Source organism: Dermacentor albipictus, chromosome 8 (genome assembly GCF_038994185.2).
Source record: "Dermacentor albipictus isolate Rhodes 1998 colony chromosome 8, USDA_Dalb.pri_finalv2, whole genome shotgun sequence".
In the NCBI taxonomy this organism is placed as follows: domain Eukaryota; kingdom Metazoa; phylum Arthropoda; class Arachnida; order Ixodida; family Ixodidae; genus Dermacentor; species Dermacentor albipictus.
The window spans coordinates 89,358,001-89,364,000 of record NC_091828.1 but is presented as its reverse complement, the minus strand read 5'-3'; the positions used below and the strand labels follow the sequence as shown (position 1 = coordinate 89,364,000).

The 6,000-nt window shown below is 42.4% G+C and overlaps 1 long non-coding RNA gene across 1 annotated transcript; it reads left to right on the top strand.

Annotated features, from left to right (window-relative positions):
• Positions 1-1,342: 1,342 nt before the first annotated feature.
• LOC135918241 (uncharacterized) lies at positions 1,343-4,065 on the top strand. Its single transcript, XR_010569605.2, has 3 exons — positions 1,343-1,518; positions 2,930-3,139; positions 3,968-4,065. It is a non-coding gene; the product is annotated as an uncharacterized lncRNA (long non-coding RNA).
• Positions 4,066-6,000: the final 1,935 nt, after the last annotated feature.

Here is a 6,000-nt window from a genome sequence, read left to right as displayed (position 1 = left end):
CGGCTGGCATGTGACGTTCTCTGACGTTCCCTCCACGGAGGCGGTGCTGGCTTTCCGGTTTCTCGCAGTTATTCTTTTTCCTTGCCTGCTGCAGTTTGTTTCTGACATGAAATAGTTACCAGTTCAGTAAAATTATCTCGAACGTGTGCCTGTTATGCAAACCAGCGCCTTGTACACTAGCACTAAGCTACTGGTGAGATCGGGAGCCGCGACGCGAGGGCATTTCGCAAGCAGACATCACACACCGACCGTCTGAGCGAGGCCGCTCACTTCGCTTGCACTTTTGCCCTTCGCAACGACTGCGTCGAGTAAACCAATTGTATTTAATTACGGCCGCCCTAAGTGTACAGTGTTCATTGTTTTGGCAAAAATAAGCACTCTTCGACGAGCTCGGACTGGATCGCAAGCGCCGTCGGCTGCAGCGTTTGCCTAGCTATGCCTACCGGCCCTATCATCGCTGGCTTTAGCGGAGCCGTCAGTGGACAACGCGCCGTCGTGAAGTGTTCTGTCACTCACAGGGGCATAATTTTATCGACAGCCTTCGCGTAAAGCGAAGCAGTGTTGTGCAGAGTTGTGTATATTGCGTTTCTCGACGTGGATATGAACTCAAGCTGGGGAGTTGGATGTGGGCGGAGCTTACGCGCCGCTCATGCCGTAGCATGCAGCGCCGCACGTCGGATCGGACACCGAATCGTACCGCGTGCGTCTGTATAGCTCGCTCATGGTTCGGCTGAAGTCCCCGTATACACTTTATAAATAAGGAAGCCTACCTAAGCACTGTAAACCCAATGATTGGGGCCTAAATGCCTCTCCGCCTCCTACTACGGCTTCCTTCGAGTGACAGTCTGATCTCGAAGGCCGTGCTTTTGCAACCTGCATGCACCTGAAGCAATTGCGAATCTTGAAGGCAACATCCGCTTAGTTTTTATTATATATACATTTCCTTAAACTTCGTATCACAAAGTACAAAGTACACACTTCTGGACCAAATAAATTTATTAAAAGACTCTATCAAATGTTATTAGGGAAAAACACACAATTTTTTCATTTAAGATACATTTTTCTAAAAAACCGCAGAGTGGCGCTACTGTAGTATTTGTTTGGTCGACACACCACGTTGGTTATCGTGAGTGCTCCCTGCAGTAAGGTGGTATTTGAGTTAAATTTTAGAAGTGCCTAGACAAAACGTGCTCCTTGTTGTGTGCAGTGACCATCCCAAACCCTCCGGACTCGTGTAACGCCATTAGTTCGCCGTGTGTTTCGAGCGATCCACCAGTGTCGTCAGTGAGTGCCCTAGTACAGCTCCCGTACGAGCTGCCTTTGTTCTGCCGAGCTGCCGGAGCCGCGCTCTCGTGAAAAGTCTGGTACTGGGGCTTCGAATTGTAGTGTTTGGAAGACTGTTGAAGGTTGTGCTTTTGTGGAGCTGGAGTTCATCGGCAGTTCTACAGTGCTTGCGCCAGAGAAACGTCGGTGCTTCTGTACCTGTTAGACGAAGGAGCGTTTGCCAAGTCTTGAAAGGTAAGCAAGTTTGGCGCTTGCGCGCATTCTTGAAGCTTATGATTTACGTAATGAGCGTTGTGTAACTAGCTAGAGCAAAGCGCTTTCCTATCGTATGTTAGCCATGTTGCTGTGCACATTTAGCAAGCAATTTCACGAAAGCTTCCTCTGATGTTACAGCGTACTTGCATTCTGCTACCCGCCTTGATTGCTATGCCTGAATGGGCACACAATTATGAACACACATTGAAAGTTTGTGTTCGTTCGGCAGTGCGTAATAATTTGAAGACTGCGATTTTGTAGCGATACTTACCCCTCGATTCTATATCACTCTTCTCGCCCACCGCTAACGGCCGGCAGCTGCAGTACGTAGCACGGCCCGGGGCGTCGGTCAGCCTACTAACGAATAGCGCAAAGGAATACCATCGCTACAAAATCGCGGTCTTTAAATTATTACGCAAATTTTGTGCACAATGAGATGTTATAAACACACCTTGCATGTACATGAAAAAAAGGTTTACAAGAGAGATGACATATATGCATGGGCACATATATGTGTCAATAAAATACTCGAGCCTCTTTCTGCCTACAGAAAAAGAAGTTATGTCTTCTCGAGGGCATGGCTGCTTGTAATAATGAACCTCTAAGGGAAGGTTTTCTCTAATCCCTATTTTTGATATCTAAATGCTTATGTGGCATGTACAAACTGCTTGCATCAATTTCTCATAGGGATGAGCTGTCTGAAATTTAATTTTCAGTAATAATTGCAATAATTAACTCCTTTCACCTGTCTTCTAATGACTAAAGTTCTATGCTTCTACCTTGACAAACCTTTTGTGAAATTAGTTTGATGAGGCCCAATATACAGGGTTTTCTAAATTGAAGGTATCAGTACATATTAAAGACTATGCTAACTATGAAAATGCTGCTTGTGTATATTGTTTATTCACTCTGTCAGACAAAATCTTTACACCCAAGTGCAGTCAGTAAATTTAAAAGTGCATGTCTGCAAGGGGAAGTCAGAATTGTATTTGAAGACAATTGCATCTTGTTTGATAGTTCTCGAGCACTTGTGCGCCACTAATCGAGCACAGCTTGGCCCTATACTCGATGAGGCTTGAAGCTTTCAATGTCTGCTAATCACTAAAACAGCACCAGATCTCACTCTGTGTCAAGGGGTGGCACACATTTGCTTAGTTCTAGGCAGATGCATGTCTTTCTTTCGCATTGAAGCTCCCAATACTTTCTAGTCTTACGTAAAAGTACACAGCTCAGTACAATGCATGTATGGTATACGTAAGGCTGCTTTGTTCTTTAAACCGAATCAACAAGAAGCAGCGACTTCCGTTTTTGCAAACCTTACCCTACTTCCTAACCATTCCTTGATCAAATGCGTATAAAATGAATCTTTGGTTGTTGTATTCTTTGACAGGTAGACATCGGTGACGGTGTATACGTTGAAAAGGGCCTGCTGAAGAGGCTGTGCCTGGATGCTAACAACTCAGGCTTTCACTTCGCGGAGGGCCTCCTTAAAGCTCCTTTTTCAATAGAAGACGTTGAAGGGAGGTCCTTCTTTGGGCGGCTGTCAAATGCCTTCCACAGAAGGATCCGTTGGATTCCAAGAAGGTCAACACCATAGTAGGTATGTGTGTCACAAAGAAGCATCTTAATATTCTTTGTGCAGTTTTCAACAAAACTCCTTTTATGGCAATTTCAGTGCTATCTTAGGGTATACTCCTTTCTTTCCTGCTAAAATAGCTATTAACCTGATTATAATAACATATTATAATGCAAGCTTTGCCACCATAACAAGAAAATTGTCATTACTGTTGGCATATGTATTTTTGTGATAGAGGCCCTGGTCATATGAATGCACTGATAATATCCTGTCTTGTGGAAAGCTAACATGTTTAGTAACAAGCTCACTTTGACAATGTCTGCCTGCACGACAAAGGCATTTTCTAATCTTGCTGTAGAACGTCCGTAATGCCTGTTCAACTGCTTACATGTTGCTTGTATCATTTCGTGGTTCTTAAGTGCAACATAAAAATCAACTCTTCTATGTACCTGTGCCCAAGCAAAGCTGCAGCATACTTATGACTGACACCTTGCCTTTCCTAAGATAATTCACACATGAAACTTCCATGTACTAGTCACAATACGAATATCGAAGTTCATTAAACTGAAGTTGATTTACAGCTTTTGTTTGTAGATGACAATTGGTACGATAGAGTTTATGTGTCGTGCATCTGTTGGTGTTACGCACATCCATCACGCTCCCAGCTTTAATGCACGAATTCAGTCATTTCATGCATTTTTAGGACTTTGCACAAAACAGGTGGAGATGTTTATAGCTCACAGGATTGAAAGCTTGTCTCTTGTGCACTTCCTTTTTCAGAAACAGATGCATGGTGTGTTGCAATGTCACTGTAGCAAAACTAATATGTTGCCTTTTTTTTCTCGTTTCTAGACTACACAACGCAACATTTCAGCCTACTTCCAGGGCAGCTGGAGAACTCGTCCTCCTTACTAGCCCGGGGATATTAAATGGATGTGTTCAAGCACAAATGGAAACCCGTCTTCTTCTGTTGCATGCCACACCTAGCCACTTGGCAATCACTATTCGCCAAAGACAGATAGTTGACAGGATGTTACTAGCAAGTCGTTAGGATATATAAAGGTGGTTAATAAATAGTCATTGCACAGTTTTTAGGAAGCAAATAAAAATTTTATTCAGAGATAATCAAAGCTTACTTTTGCAATATATAATTGCAAAAGTAATTACCTCCGAATAAAATTTTTATGTACTTTCTAAAAACTGTGAAGCGACTATTTATTAACCACCTTTATACATCCTAACGACTTCCTAGTAACATCCTGTCAACTATCTGTGGCGAATAGTCGACAGGATGTTAATAGCAAGTTGTTAGGATGTATAAAGGTGGTCAATAAATAGTCGCTTCACAGTTGACACTTTCTAACGACATAAGATAATAAGCAGTCGGTAAGAATTCTATCGACATTTTATATCTATACTTTCAATTCAATATCGGTGGCCAATAGTCGGTAGGAGGTTACTAGGAAGTTGTTACGGTGTCTAAAGACGTTTTATAGAATGTCAATAGGTTCTAGTAACATTTGTCTAAAGACGGTTTATAAAATGTTACTAAAATTTTTTGTAAGGGTCTGGTTCCTTTTGTTTGCATTTTTAGCGGCCGCTGATGGATGATTGGATGGATGCTATGGGCGTACTCTTTGAAACAGGCGGAGGGTGGCGCCATCAAGCCCTTGTTCCTATTTTCGCGATTGGCATACCCAACTTTTCTAAAAATGTATTTCAAGGTGTGCAGAGGCGAGCGCCATCTGGTGCTGCTGCAAGGAACGCTCTACTGCTGCAGTAGAGCGCACAGCACGGGTCCACCACTGTGAAAGGTTTCTCTATTTGCCTGCACAATAGCCACGCAGCAACCACGGTCACGAAAACGCGGCGAGTTTGCAACCTGAAGCTTCGCTTCCAAAATCCTAAGAGCGATCAGTTCGCTTGCAGCGAAGCGCCATCCACCATCTTCACGAAGGCACAATAAAACGGAACTTTTAGGCATCGCTATTCTGATGCTGTTAGGCTGACAGGAAAGCCCTGCGCTTAGCTGCTACCCTCGCTCTTGTTCGGCTGGGTTCTGCAAATTGGGATAGCTCCTAGATGCAATTCAATGTGTCTGTTGCAACTCCGGCGAAAAATTAGGCTTATATCTTTTTTTAAAGCGATGTTATCAGTGGGATTGAAATCACTCAGAAAACGTTATGTGCCAATGTTCGGTCTCTTCTAACAAAACTAAACTCACAAAGTTTCTTCTTGAAGAAAAGAAAATTGCGGGGAACGTTAAGGGCGACGTGCAGGCGGATTTTGAAGTGTGTGTGACAAGTAGGGGTTAAAAGAGCATTCGGAAGGCATCGTTCTTGGTCTGTTGTGGACCGTTATATTCGATGCATGAGAAAATTTGTTGCAGAAATATCAGAAATTTAGATTTAAAAGAATATTGGCTGTTTCATCTGTGACATCTGACCAAAGTTATCTGACATCTGACCAAAGACCAAAGTAAAAGTATCGTTACTGCTGCAAGCGGAATTCCGATTTATGTTATGAGTTTTGTAACAAGGATTTTCAACAATATGCAAGTTAGAGAAAGATAGACGCACGGAATTTATAAGTTAACAGCTGGCAATCAAAAAAACATATCGTGGTTCTGTAAACTGGATCCATTACATCATATAAAGACGACAAATTTTCATTTTATATCTCTCTTTCAGTTTATATTTAAATTTATATTGTACGTGAATTTGTTACGTTGTATACAAAAGTTCTGCAAAAGCTGTATTTTTATGATACTGAATTTTTTTAGATTCATGTGTGACATAGCAATTTTGTCGGCTCTGGATGTACTATCAGATGCATTTTACAAAACTGTGATATTAATTTTCCTTGCTCAGTTACGCAGTTGTAAA